Genomic DNA, 15533 nt, shown 5'->3' on the forward strand with positions numbered 1-15533 from the left:
GAAATCAAGAATTTTTTAATCAGAATTATGCATTTCAAACCTGTAATCTACTATCTACTATCTGTAATGTAGGTAAGCATGCACCTTTACCTAAATGAAACAGAATGATCAAGAAAAATAACTGAAAAAAAAAAAAAAAAGGCCCGCAGAAGAGCTAAACGAAAGGTCAAATTTTACACTAAAGTTTATACTTAGGATTTATAGGAGATATCTTCATGTCTTCACTAAGAGCAGTAATTCTTTAAGCACAATTATATAAATGAATTTAGTTTCCTATAAATTTATAATTCTATAAATTGGGTTTATTGTGTTTTAAGCTAATAGATTAGAGAGGGGGAAAACTAGTGCTGTAGACAGGCATGCCGATCAAAGAAGCAATGACGAAAATATGACTAGGGACGAGAAAGAACCTTATCAATTAAGGTTGATCAACTTATCAACTTTATATTCTATATGCACTTCATATAGAATATAAAGCCTCAACAACTTGATAATTCCTAAGGGGGTTTTACCTTATTTATAATAAAGAACAGTGATAAGTCAGGAGTATTTTCTTTAAAGGTTAAATGAAGTTGACAGGCTCTGCTTAATAACGAAGAAAATTTTAAGGGAAATGCAAATGGCAAAAAACTGAGACTCATGGAGCCGATGACTACATCCGGTTGTGTTCCACTTGGAGAGGTCAGGAGGTAGTCTACTGAAGGGCCTCACTAAAAACCCTTCCCTTCCCTGTCAATTAAACACAGTCAACATTCTGATTCTCAGGCTCAAAACTTATTTTGTCAGCCCCCTAAGAATGGAATCATGTTTTAAGGGTAGAATAGCGTTGATTAATGAGGCTAATGTGTAATGCTAAAATGCCAATTTATTAATATACAAAGAGGACCACAACCGTTAGTGGCCCTAGAAAACTCTTTTCCAAAAGGACAGCCCATTCTCTCACGATACGCAGACCTATGCGAAAATCCAAAGCCTTAACAGAAAGTTGATGGGTGAGTATGGAGCCAGAAAAAGGAGAATCTGATAAATAAAATATTTTATAACTTAAGTACTTTTCAGTCTTTCTGGAGCATTAGCATTCTAAGGAGGTATCTCAAAGGCTGTTTTTTTGTTGTTTTATATGCTTGCAACCTATGTAAGATTCCTTTTAGAGGAAAAAAGTTCCAACGCTAAAAAGCAAAGTTCAAAAACTACTGTCTTCCTTAAAAGAGACAGAGTGGTCTAACAGTAAAAGAATACTTGAAAAGCCCCTGTCTCCTAGACAATGCTTAGCTGGACAAACCTGACGGATTTGTGACTTTCCTTATTTTCTGCTTTCACTGTTGACCAAATTTCCTTCCTGTTAACACTTACCACCACACTCTCTTTGTACAAAAGACAATAGTCAGTTAATAGCCTAGTCTTATAAGAGCAGGACCCATTCTCAAAAAAAAAAACAAAAAAAACAAACAAACAAAAAAAAAAAGAGTAGGACCCATTCTCTTTCACACATCTTTGTGGTTCTCTATTATGATCTATTAAATGTTGATTTTATTTTATCCTTTGAAATTAAATCTTTCCAATTTCTTGGGTAATACTTCAATGTTTTCTTAAGTACTGACAGTAGTATATAAAATAATTTATAAATATTTCCAGTCTGAATAGTTAAATTGAAATAATTTTTGGGATTTTTTTAAAAGTAAAACTTGACAGCTTGGATATTCAGAAAGGGTCTGTCCTTAGGGCTATATTCAGCTGAGATGATGTAGTGGGTTGTACAGTGTTGCCCAAAATTCATGTCCACCCAGGACCTCAGAATGTGATCTTATTTGGAAACAGGTTCTTTGTACATATAATTCATTGAGATGAGGTCATACTGGATTGGGGCAGGCCCTAAATCCAATGGCTGGTGTCTTTCATAGAGGAGACACACAAGGAAAAAGGCAGACAGAGGCAGAGACTGGAGTTAAACTACCAAAAGCCAAGGAATGCCAAACAAAGATTGTTGGCAACCCCGTCAAAGACTACAAAAAGCATGAAAGGATTCTACTCTAGAGCCTTTGAAGGGAGGAGCATGACCTTCGAGGCACCTTGATTTCAGACTTCCAGGCTCCAGAAGTGTGAGAGAGTAAGTTTTAGTTTATTTGGTCACACAGTTTGTGGTACTTTTGTTATGAAAACCCTAGAAAACTAATTCATATGTGAACGCAAGCAAAACTGTTCTTTTTACAGAAATATTTGTGAAACACCAGTGCTTTAAAGGACTTCTAGTCAAGTGATGTGCTGTTACTGAGAGTACAAGAACAGAAAGCTTCCAGTGTCACATCTTACAATCATTACACTATACCATATCCTCCGTCTTCCTCCCTTCCAACCACCCAGTAGTTGCCACATGCTTACAATGTGCCAAGCAGTGGATGGACAACGGACAAAATAACTACTATACCTTCTGTCATGGTGATCTCAGTCTAGTCTCACTCAATAGGTTGTAAAAGTCCTCCCATGGCAATGCATACAGCCACCAAGTATTTTTTAATAACTATACAGTGTTTCATGGACCTCATGCAGCACACTTTAAGCAATATCCTATCAACGAATATTTCTATTATTTTCAATTCTTCAATATTATTACAAACAGTGAGATGAACATCATTGTACTTACATCTATACCCTTCTCTGCATATCCTGTCCAGATGAAAATCTTAGCATAGTATTTCTAGGTTAAGGGTATGTACATTTTACTTAACGATACAAACCATCAAATTGACCTCAACAAAGAAGGTACCAATTGACATTTCCACCAACAGTGAGAGTCCATTTCTTTAATCAACACTTGGTACTGGTATTTTCATTTAAGTCAATATTATAAATGACCAATAATGTTATTGTGCATTTCTGTGATTATTAGTGAGATATAGCCATTAATGGTATAGAGTCTAGAGCAAGGCTGTTTGAATTTGAATGCCAGTTCTACTAGTTCAAAGTTATTAAACTCTTGATACCTGTTTCCTCAACTGTAAAGCAAAGATAGGAAGAATATCTGCCAATAATGTAGCTGGGAGAATTAAATGGGTTAATATCTGTAAACTGCTTACAACTGTACATAGTTCATAGTGCTATTATTATTTCACATGTCATCCAATCCTACTTCATTCTTTATGTGCAGATTTTCTGTTTATACTCAGCTCTTTCTTAATTTATAGGAACTCTCTGTATATTCTAGATCTTCATCCTTTATCTGTCATGTAGTTGGTAAATACTTTTCCTAATGTATCGTTTGTCTTTGATTTTTCTTCTTTTTGGCTCTATTCCCCTAGAGAAATTTTATGTTTATATAGTCAAGTTATCAACCTTACCTTTATGGTTTCCAGGTTTTATGTACACAAGAAAACACTTTCCACAAAATATAGTATTTTAATTTAACAGTAAAGTGAAAGACAGTTAACAATTTTGGTTTTGTTAGAAGACTTGAGAGGTCATTTCTAGGTACAGTCTCATTAATTTAACATTCAAGATGGGGAAACATTACAATCTTTTCTCCTTAAAGTATTTTTTATTTTTATTTATTTATTTTTATTTTTTCATATTAATTTATTGTCAAATTGGTTTCCATACACCCAGTACTCATCCCAACAGGTGCCCTCCTCAACGCCCATCACCCACTTTTCCCTCTCCCCCACCCCCCATCAACCCTCAGTTTGTTCTCAGTATTTAAGAGTCTCTTATAGTTTGCCTCCTTCCCTCTCTGTAACTTTTTTCCCCCTTCCCCTCCCCCATGGTCTTCTGTTAAGTTTCTCAGGATCCACACATGAGTGAAAACATATAGGATCTGTCTTTCTCTGTATGGCTCATTTCACTTAGCGTAATACCCTCCAGTTCCATCCACGTTGCTACAAATGGCCAGATTTCATTCTTTCTCATTGCCAAGTAGTATTCCATTGTATATATAAACCACATCTTCTTTATCCATTCGCCAGTTGATGGACATTTAAGTTCTTTCCATAATTTGGCTGTTGTGAAAGTGCTGCTATAAACACTGGGGTACAAGGGCCCCTATGCATCAGCACTCCTATATCCCTTGGGTAAATTCCTAACAGTGCTATTGCTGGGTCATACGGTAGAACTATTTTTAATTTTTTGAGGAACCTCCACACTGTTTTCCAGAGTGGCTGCCCCAGTTTGCATTCCCACCAACAGTGCAAGAGGGTTCCCGTTTCTCCACATCTTCTCCAGCATCTATAGTCTCCTGATTTGTTCATTTTAGCCACTCTGACTGGCGTAAGGTGGTATCTCAGTGTGGTTTTGATTTGCTTTTCCCTGATGAGGAATGACGTTGAGCATCTTTTCATGTGTCTGTTGGCCATCTGAATGTCTTATTTAGAAAAGCGTCTATTCACGTCTCCTTAAAGTATTTCTGAAGAAAAAATAAAAATGTCTTCCCAAGTAGTGTCTTGGGACAGTACTAAAAATATTTTCTAGAGCTATAGCGTCTCCACAAAGAGTGATTTATAATTTCCTGTTTCAGAATTTCTCTCAATCTTAAAAATTTTCTGTTAAACAAATGGGCATCTACATTCTATGAAATCATGTATCTAGGTTTTACATGTTATGAAGAGATTTTGGCTTACTGATATACCAGATACATACAAAAAATTACAACATGGACAGACAGGCTGTTAACTGGGGTACTCAATGATTACTCAGATTGGCAAATGCCAAATTAGAAGCAAACCATTTTTAAAGCATTTAATATGCTCCATTTTCCCCTCAAGGAAATTAATTTTTCTAAGGAAATTTCATTGTGCTCATCTACCTACATAGGCATGCTTTATCACTCTAGCTCTTTTCAGTTCTCTGTTCTAATTACAATCTAAATTTTGCATCCTTTGTGGATTTTCTTGCATGTCTTCTTCCAGGTAATTAATATGACTTAAATAAAACTGCATTTAACATAACACCTATGGCACCATGCAGAGCACTGCCCTCCATTCAATATGGTGCCATCATTACCTTAGGCATCATTCAACTGCTAATTTTTAGTCCATATTTACAACTACCTTGAATTTAATTTTCCTAAAATAGTATCCATCATTTTAGTGAAAATTAAATACTAGCTTCCCTCCATTGAGTACTAATTTTATAATTCTACTTTATTAAAAAGTAAACACACTAAGAGCATTCAATTTATTTGGCTTAATTTGTCCTTCACATACTTATAGGTTTATTGCTCACTCTTCAATTCTTTTGCACATACTTTACATGCATTCTAAATGGAGTCATTAGCTGGTGGCAAACATGCAAAGGCCAGTTTCATATGCTTTACTCATAGGTTTGCATTAAAAACAAAACAAAATAGGGGCACCAGGCTGGCTCAATCAGTTGAGCATCGAACTCTTGGTTTCGGCTTAGGTCATGATCCCAGGGTCATGGAATTGAGTTCTGTGTCTGGCTCTGCGCTGAGCATGGAGCCTGCTAAAGATTCTCTCTCTCTCTCCTCTCCCCCCGCCCCCTGCCCCTCTGCCCCTCTACCCTGCTTGTTTTTTCTCTCTGTCTAAAATAAAATTATTTCCACTAAAAGAAATTCTCTAAAGAGAAATTCATTTATTTTAAATAAACTTGGTGCAACCTCTTACTACATAGCCCTTAATTAGACAATATTCCATCAGAGGTCCACAGTCCATCATAGTCCCTGATTCTAAATTCTAACCTAGCTGGAAAACAAAACAAAACAAAACTATGAGACATTAGGAAAGTACTGTTCTCTACCTCCACAATGCAGCTTTCAAACTGTCACCAGAATTCCCATGCTTTCCTTAAATAATCAAACAAAAACAATATCTATAGAATTCCAAATTTCTCAAAAGGCCCTCGGGGTACATTTTCATTATATACTTCATTCTTTCTACACTCCTGTTATAATATCCATGCTGTGTCCCAAATACGTCCTATTCATTTTCTAAATGAGCTTTGGAGATTTTCATCTTATTTCTTTTGATAAGAGGAAATGCCTCCTCATCTCCTACCTATCCCTACTTCATCTCTAGTACTCACTCAAGAACTGCCTCAAATATCATCTCCTCTAAGAAACTTTCCTCATCTCACCCAGCAGAAATTTAGTGCTCTTAAAGTGATTTCTTCTCCAAATAACTTTGACCTAAATAGGTGTATCTTGATAAATATATGTCTATATAATGCTTTATAGTTGAGCTGCTTGTACAAATAGTATCTCAATTAATAGTCATTCTGTGTAGTCACATTAAAAATCATATAGAGGATGGATACTCAAGATCTAACACTTAGTAAATAAACAAAGGAATTTAGTTGTACCTGCATAAACTAAAGGTATATGTATACATGGTTTCTGGAACCTAGAAAGGACTTTTGGAAACATGAAAGTAACATCCCAAAAAGTTTCTAAAGGAAGACATATCTTATAATTGAATCATTTTCCTGTTTGTTTAAACCAACAGTTAATAGCCACTCCTGAAGTTTTTGACATAAATATGAAAAGGCTCATATTGCTAAGGAATCTACCAGAAGAACTCTGTCTCCTAGGTGTGGTTAATAATATTTGCAGATGATTCTTAGACTGAAACTATGACCTAATGCATTTGTTAAAACAAACAAAGCAGGCTGTCCATTCCTTATTGAAAAATGAAAAGCTACCCTATTTCCAGTGATCATTTTTTTCAGATATTTTGGCAAACAGAGCATTGTTTGTTAGCAGTGGGATTATTTATGTGGTGAGAATTTTAACAACAGTATTCCATAAATCAGCTTATATACAACGTCATTTTATCAATGTTCCTATTCAGGTGAAATAAAAGTTAAGCCAATGGAACCAAGTGATCTGGGTTCAAGTTCTAATTCTTGACTTTGTAATGTGATCCTGGATAAGCTGCTTAATTTCTCTGGGTCTCAGGTTCAATATATGTAAAACCAGGAGGTTGGATGAAATGATTCCTGGGGTGTGTTGCAGGCTCAAAAAAACGGAGAGAAGAAACACATCTTAAATTCATTTTATTAATAGAAGAAATTAAACTATCAGCATAAACTGACAATTTTTTTCTATTTATTTACAAAGCTGATAAATAATATTCTGAAACTGGCCCTAAAATGCTTAGTTGGGTTTCTCAGGTCAGTAAATCTAGCACTTTAAACTTAACTATCAATTTCCCTTCATTTTACTGAGGTATCTTTCATCTTTAGTCTCAAAAGTTGCTGTAAAATTTCTTGTTTCTTTGCAATTCATGACATAATTCATCCCAGTCTGGTGTTTCATCAATTTAACAGTTCTAATTGCCTTATTATCTGCTCTGGTGCAGTAGTAAAGCCTCTGAACATTTCATTTACCTTACCAACAAGAAAAGCCCATATATCTCAGCCTTAAGGATATTACCTCTACCTCTTGGATGAGCAGAGGCATGAAGAACTTAAGCTCTCTGGAAAGCCAATATAATCTATCACTATTTAACTGTTTGTCAATGTTTATGCCTGTCTCAACTCACATTTAATGGGGCTTTTTATTGTTATTTTCCACTATAAAATTTTGAAGGCACCTAAATGTCACTAATTCCTTTCCAAGTTTAGCATGTATATTGCAATGTTACTTAGAGACACAGGGATATGGTGCAAATGCACAGGCTTTGAGAGCATTTAGGCAGATTAACTTGTGAAAGTTCAAATCTTAGTTCTGACCTTGGCTCTTTATAGGGTCTTGAGGGAGTACCTGCCTCTCTCCGTCTCAGTTTCCTCATGTAAAACATGAAGACTAACTGCTCTACAATATGGTAGTGAATATAAAGTAAGTATAGTTCCTGGTCCAATGCTGCATCATACTTAAGAGGGACTCAGTCACTGTTAGTCATATCCTTCCTATACCAAGGGCTCCCATTTGGCTGTGATTCTGCTTGTTGAACTGGCTGAAAATAGATTCTAGTTATCAGCTACTTCTATAGGAGTGTTTCCAAATGGCTGGTTGTAACTCATTAGTCAGGATTGTAATAATCCCATGACTCCCGAAATCAATTCAGTGGGTCATGATCATTGTCGTTTTAATGAAAGAAAATAGAATGGAATTGGAAATAACAGAGTGCATCATAAGTGGTTAAAATGGGAATATTTCATTAAACTTTTGTTTCAGTCATACACACACACACACACACACACACACACACTATGTCATGATGTAAAATAAAATATATTTCTAAATCTGGGTTAGATCAGAAAAGTTTGAAATACACTACTTCACAGAGAAGGCTAGTCATCTTGGTTGGATCACTTTTTCTCCCTGCCCAACCTCCCAAGGGAAATGTACTACTGAGACCACTATTTCAGTGTAAAAGGCCCACCGGCAATGTCTCTCTACAGAAAGAGATTACACACACACACATATACACCTGTGTGTGTATATGTATATATACATATACACACATACACAGATGTTTGAAGTTACCTGCAATGTTAACAAGACCACAAAGAGAAGTGATACTTTAATTCTTCCCTTACAAATATCTTTTGGGGAACCTGGGTGTCCCAGTCAGTTAAGCAACCAACTTTGGCTCAGGTCATGACCTCAGGGTTTGTGAATTCAAGCCCCATATTAGGCTCGCTGCTGTCAGTGCAGAGCCCACTTTGGATCCTCTGTTCCCTCTCTCTCTGCCCCCCACTCTCACGTACTTTCTCTTTCTCTCTCTTAAAAATAAACATTAAAAAAAAAAGAAATATCTTTTTTGAGGCACTGAGTGGCTCAGTCAGTTAAGTGTCCAACTCTTGATTTTGGCTCAGGTCATGATCTCATAGTCCTGAGATTAAGCTCTGCCACGGGTTCGACACTGAGTATGGAGCCTGCTTGGGATTCTCTCTCTCCCTCTCTCTCTCTGCCCCTCCCCTGCTTGTGCTCTCTTTCTTTCTCTCTCTCAAAATAAATAAATAAACATAAAAAAACCATCAGTTTAGGGAAAAAATATCTTTTTTAATTACTAGTCAAGTACTCATCTCACATTTTTCTACTTTTGAAATACAGTAGCAACTAGAGCTCCCTGGGGGCCTTAAAGATAATAATAATAACAAAGAAATTTACAACCAGAAAGACAGTTATCAAAATGAGAATGCCACCTTTAAAATTGAAAATGTAAAAAATAAATAAACATAAAATAAAATCTAAAATATATTCTGTAGCCACAACTCTTTCAGGAAAATACACTAATCTTTTGGGGAGAATATTTATTTTTGTCTTTTAAAGCAGAGCCAAATTAAATGGGAGTTGAAGGAGGGCTATTAGGGAAAGCTTTCCCCAGAAAGTGATCTTAAGTTAGGATTTGATGAATAAGAATTAGCAGAGTAAAGAAGAGGGAAATGGTATGTGGCAGGATGTAGCATTCTAGGTACTAAAAAGCTACAAAAGATTCTTAAGTGTGATAGAAAATGGAAAGTTGGTTTGAGAATTAAGTAAGGCTGGTTCATGAGTGTGGAGAAGAGTAGTAAGAGATAAAGCTAACCAACAGAGCAGGGCGGGGGGGTGGTGGAGACAGCATAAAATCTTACCAGGTCATACTAAAGAATATGGACTCTTCCTAAATGTATTAGACAATCATATCAGGTGAGGGGCATAATCATATTTTAGTTAAAAAAGATCCCTATGACTGCAATTTGGAGAATGTAATAGTAAGGGAAATGGCAAGGGCCAGGCAACAAGGGGAGTGTACAGCAATCCAGGAGAAAGACAATGGTGGCCTATTCAAGGGTGGTAGCTGGGGGAATTGAGAGGGAGATTAAAGTGAAAATTATTTTAACCAGAGTGCATCTGATAGATGTGGGAAGACTAAAGAGGGAGCAGCCAAAGGTAACTGGGCAGATGGTGATATGGTAGTACCACTGCCTGGCATAAGGAGTCCGGGAGGAAGAGTGTGGGAGAGGGAGGGAAAGTATAAAACTACACAGTTGTTCCTCCTTATCTGTGGGGGATAAGCTGCAAGACCCCTAGTAGATGAAGGTAGTACAGAACCTTATATATACTATGTTTTTTCCTAAACATACATACGTATGACAAAATATAATTTACAAATTAGGCACAAGAGATCAGTAACAACAATAAAACAGAATAACAATATACTGTAATAAAAGTTGTGAATGTGGTCTCTCAAAATATCTTATTGGACTATGCTAGTGTACAGTACTGGACTCACTTCCTGTGATGCTGTGAGATGATAAAATGCTTATGTGATGAGATGAATGATGTGAATGAGGTGAATGATGTAGGCACTATAACGTAGGGTTAGGCTACTACTGACCTAATCATGTGTCAGAAGGATGATGGGCTTCCAGACCACAACTGACTATGAGGAGCTGAAACTGTGAAAAGCGAGAAAACCACGGATAAGGGGGGTGGCGGGGAGAGTACTGTAGTACCTTTTAGATCACCTTACATTTGAAGTGTCTCTATGACATTAAGCAGAAATACCCAGAGGTAACCAGACCTGGAGTTCAAGAAAAAGATCTGGGCTGAGGATACACATGTGGGAGTTATAAACAACTGAAGTCAGAGGAATGGATGAGGCTGCTCACTGAATATTTACAAAGTGAAAAGGGAAAAGGAGCCCCAGGTAAGCTGCATTACTGCAAGAATGACATCTTTTTTTAAATTGAGGTGTAACTGAAATATGTCCATTTCAGGTGTATAACATAATGATTCAATATATTTATATATTGCAAAATGATCACCACAATAAGTCTAACATCTATAACCATAGTTACATTTTTTTCTTGTGATAAGTTCTTGTGTGTGATGAGAACATTTACAACTGTTTTATTCACCATTACATCCCCATCACTCAATATCCCATGAAATATTAGTAGCTCAGTAATCTGTTGCATAAACAACAAAGGAAGAAGAAACCAAAAGTAGAATTGAGGAGGGGAAAGGAGGTAGAAGGAAAACCAGAGGACTGCAGTATCACTGTAACCAAAGAAAGAAAACAGAATTAAAAGCCTTTTAAGAAGGAGGGGGAGGGCAATTCTGTCAATTGCTGCTAGTAAATCAAGATAAAGACTATTAAATATTATGGGTGACCTTTGTTTCATTGCTGTTGGTAAGGCAAAAAAACCCAAACTACAGTGGGTTAAGAAGTGACTGGGAGGTGGCAGTGTGGAGCCTGTGAATACAGACACAGCTTTTGACAAGTATGGATCCTAAGAAGGGAAATGACACAAAGGTTTATGCTGTTGATTCTTTAAGATGTTAGTGACTTCAGCATGCTTGAATACTACTGGAAAGAAACTGCTAAAGAGATTAAAGACATACAAAAGAGAAGCCTTTTGTATGTCTGAGCCTGGATGGCTCAGTTGGTTAAGCATTGGACTCTTGATCTCAGCTCAGGTCATGATCTTGCAGTTTGTGAGTTCAAGTCTCACGTTGGGCTCCACACTGACAGTATGGTGCCTGCTCGGGATTCTGTCTCTCCCTCTCTCTACCTCTCTCCCACTTGTGTGCATGCAAGCTCGCTCTCTCTCTCTTAAAATAAATAAACTTAAAAAAAAAAAAAAAAAAAGAAAAAAGGAAAGAAACAAATATCCAGGGCAAGGAGATGGGATTCTGAACACAGGTAGAATGCTGGTTTTAGATAAGAAAGGTTCAGATCTTTGATTCTAAGAGGAAGAATAAGGGAAGTAACGCAGACTGCAAGTAAGTCTACAGGTTTGATAGTGCACGGGACACATACAAAGAGTATGTGATTCCTCCATTAGCGAGGGAAGACTTCAGGAAAGAAGTAATGATCAAGAAGAGACATAAAAATTAAGGACTAGTCACTATTATTCAGAGCAGTATGTTGGGAATGTTCTAGACAGAGGAAGTTGCATATTTAGAAAAGGTCTGAACAGAGATTGATGTATTTACCAAGCCCCAAAACAAACAGAGTAGGGAAATTGGTTTGAGCCTAGATTTGGCCCCTAGCTTAATCTACCCCTCAGGCTGTTGCTGATATATTTCAAGGAATACTTTCTACTCTGAGAGGTGACTCTTGTTATTCCAATCAGAGCACTCTAACAATTAAGGATTCAGATGTTTGAAGAACTGTGGGCAAGGATTCATTAGCCAGTTACTCACCTATGAATTAAAGGCTTCTTGAATAACTACTAAGTTCAAGGTACCAACGTGGATTCTGGAGACTGCAAAGAGAATTAAGCATGTTTTTGGCACTCTTAAGCTCAGTCCTTTAATGGGCAGAAGAAGTAAAATGTTAGCTGAAGCCCATAGCCCATATAAGATTTACTCCTTTTTTCTATCCTTTACTTCTCCTTTCTATTATCTTATGTATCTACCTGCTACTTGTCTCTCCCTCATCCCTCCCCTTCTTCTCTCTACCTTATTGGCCATCAGTGTAGATTTTATCAGTATGGAAAATTCTTAATACTTATTCTACTTACTGAACACTGCTTCATATTTCTGAGATCTCTAATTAAAAATTAGCTAAGTTCAACATTTCATATTCTAAAAAAAAAGAAAAAGCTAAGTTATTTTTGTAAAAGGCCTTCAATGATTTTTCCTTATATGTCAATAGTCTCCAAGAGAATACAGCATACATTTGGGGACTTAACATTTGAGGACTTAACTCTCAGTAAATACCCCCTAAAATGTTCACATAATATAATTTTAATTTTGCTGAAATATAATTCTGAAGGTTATGAGCTGTGAAAATGGTATTCAGGAATAAGTCAGTCACCAACATGGTGAATAAGTCTGACAACTGTCCAGCATCCAATCTCAATGCTATTCTGTTCCTTATTTTGTCCTTGTGTGTGATAGCTAGAATCCTAGTAAATGAATGGAAACACAAACAAAATTTTGTTTCTGTGAGGAAAAAGACCCAGAGAAGAAAGTCAATTACTAGTAGTGGTGACAATAATAAGTAAAAAAAATCAAAGAAAATAATTGTTTGCAAATTTGGCCATTTGACAAGATTTCTTAACACATTCCTTAACAAAACATACATTGTCTATTGTATTTTCTCCAATTGCACATCATTATCTACCAACATGACAAAAAATAGCCAGAAAATTTTTAGTTGGGCTAAAATCTGGAATAACTATCAGGGATTCTTAAAGATTTGATAATCAACTACAGAATTATATTTTATCACACCATTAGACTCAAAAGACTGGCTAGGAGAAATAAGTGTCAGAGTCAAAAGTTACTGCCTTTTACTCTTTATGGTTAGAGGTATATACTAAGAGACTTAAACTCTAGATTGCAGAACTCATTCTGCTGCTTACTATCTGTGTACCTCTTTGAAAGTCACTTAATTTCTGGGTTAGCCAGGTCCTTGGAGAAGCAGACACCAACACGGTATTAAACTTGCAAGGATTTTATCACTGCAAACACACAGGAGAGAGAAAAATGAGAAGGGAGGTGGAAGGTTTGGCAAGGCCGCTAGGGAATCCTCAGGCCAAAATCATTAGGGGAATCTCATGTCATCCAGGAAAAGGCCTGTGTACGACTGGCTGACATCAGGTCGTGGGAAGCAAGGCGCTGGGAAAAACTGAGCGTCAGATTTCATGGTCCAGTAGCTGGGACCCATGCTTAATTACACTCTCTGCATACAGAGTTCTTCAAGTTCCATTCTCATGGCCACCACAACTTCTACGAATTTTCACAACTATCAATTCCCTATTTTTGTGTTTCCTACTTCATGAGGTTGTGCAAAGTATCCTGGTAGGCACTAGGGATACGATGGTGACTAAGAGTGATGGTCTCTGTTCCTGAAAGAACTTCTCTAGTAGAAGATACAAAGAAGCAAAGAGACAATTAAATACTGTGTAGGTCATTCAGATTGTCACTTACCTGCATCTATGGTGGCTCCCTCATACTTGTAGAAAATAAATCTACATACTTCTTAGTACGACATACACGACTGGGTCCTAATTTATGTTATTAACTTATCTCTTACTAACTCTTCGCTCCCCACACCATAAACACTGCAGCCATCACAAACATTTTATTGACTCCCATATGTAATATACCAATTCACAACTCCCTGTTTTTACACATATAGTTCTATCTAGAATGTGACTTTCATTTGGCCTCAAGATTCTGCTCAAATGTCACATGTGATAAGCCTTCTCTAATTCTAGAGCTGTGGTTCTCAACAGGGGCAATTTTATTCCCTATCTCCCAAGGAAGCATTTGACAACGTTGCGAGACAATTCTGGTTTGTTGCAAGTGTGTGTGTTTGGGGTGGGGAGGTGCTACTGGCATCAAATGGGTAGAGACTAGGGGTACTGCTAAAAACCTCACAATGTAAAAGACAACCTTCCCCAACCCCCAATAAATAAGTATACAGACCAAAAAATCAAAAGTGCCAAGGCTGAATAACCCTGCCCTAGAGGCAGTTTGTCATAACCTCATCTGAGCTCACAAAGCATTCTGTCTTTAATTAGATGCTATTCATCTTTCTTTAACACCACAAGCTCCTAGAGCACAGAATATGTGATTTATCTATCTATACCTAATAACCTAGTTAGTCTTATCCCTTTTATAAATTTGTCAAAATATAAAAAGGTATATAGTCAGTGCACTGGGATCACTCAACAGGTGCTCTCACCCTGGGTCTATCCACTTCCTGTTTTTTTTTTTTTGGACGGGGGCAAATTACTTAAACTCAATTTCATCTGTGAAATAGAGCTCACTGCAGCTACTTCACATAAGAACTCTGAAGGTCAAATGAAACGCACATGAAATGCTTAGGTAATGGATGGCACATAGTACAAGCTAAAATGTATCAACTAACAATGCTATTCCCACACCTTTTTTTTTTTTTAATTTTTTTTTCAACATTTTTATTTATTTTTGGGACAGAGAGAGACAGAGCATGAACGGGGGAGGGGCAGAGAGAGAGGGAGGCACAGAATCGGAAGCAGGCTCCAGGCTCTGAGCCATCAGCCCAGAGCCTGACGCGGGGCTCGAACTCACGGACCGCGAGATCGTGACCTGGCTGAAGTCGGACGCTTAACCGACTGCGCCACCCAGGCGCCCCAATCCCACACCTTTTTATGTTGCCAAAATAAGCAAAAAGAAGCTAAAGGTGGGGGGCAGGAGGTAGTGAAGAAATTTTAGAAGCAGAAAACATTAGTATTCAGCAAGTCAATTAATTATATAAGCAACATATGACTGCCTTCCCTTTATAACATTTTTCTCATCACTTGCTGATTTCAAAATAGTACTTGTATTTATTTGAAATTCAAAACAATGCTGTAACATTTATTAGGAACCCAAATCTGTGTTTACTACTAAAATTAATTTAACTTAGGTACAAACTTATTTTATCTGTTTATCTAAGCAGTAACGCTGTATTATAAGTGAAGTATCACTAACTTCACAATTTTACCATCAAATAAGGAAGACACTAGTTTAAATTTTCACAATGAGTATACCTGAACATCTGATGTTATGGAATGTTAGGTTAGGATATTACATGTTATGTGTTACACAGCACTTACGAATGCTCTTTCAACTAAGAATTGGTGACGGTGTATGGGTCGATTTTGGCAAAAATTCA

The 15533-nt window shown here is 36.9% G+C and overlaps 1 protein-coding gene across 1 annotated transcript in view; it reads right to left on the reverse strand.

Moving 5' to 3' along the window:
* The window catches only part of TBCA (tubulin folding cofactor A), a 77938-nt gene that overhangs the window by 40698 nt on the left and 21707 nt on the right, over window positions 1–15533 (reverse strand). The window lies entirely within an intron of this gene.

Source organism: Lynx canadensis, chromosome A1 (genome assembly GCF_007474595.2).
Source record: "Lynx canadensis isolate LIC74 chromosome A1, mLynCan4.pri.v2, whole genome shotgun sequence".
In the NCBI taxonomy this organism is placed as follows: Eukaryota; Metazoa; Chordata; class Mammalia; order Carnivora; family Felidae; genus Lynx; species Lynx canadensis.